Source organism: Chrysochloris asiatica, unplaced genomic scaffold (assembly GCF_000296735.1).
Source record: "Chrysochloris asiatica unplaced genomic scaffold, ChrAsi1.0 scaffold00011, whole genome shotgun sequence".
Taxonomy (NCBI): domain Eukaryota; kingdom Metazoa; phylum Chordata; class Mammalia; order Afrosoricida; family Chrysochloridae; genus Chrysochloris; species Chrysochloris asiatica.
The window spans coordinates 26,659,107-26,659,319 of record NW_006408529.1 but is presented as its reverse complement, the minus strand read 5'-3'; positions in this window follow the sequence as shown (position 1 = coordinate 26,659,319).

Below are 213 nucleotides of genomic sequence, written 5' to 3'. Positions count from 1 at the left end.
GCAGGAACATGGTATATTATTCCATTTTTGTAAGTCTCTTTTCGTTTCCTGTAGTAGTATTTTGTAGTTTTCTTTGTATAAGTCCTTTGTTTTTCTGGTTACGTTTATTCCTAAATATTCCATCCTTTGGGCGGCTATTATAAATGGTATTGCTTTCCTAATGTCCTTTTCAGTGCTGTCATTGTTACTATAGAGGAATCCAACTGATTTTTG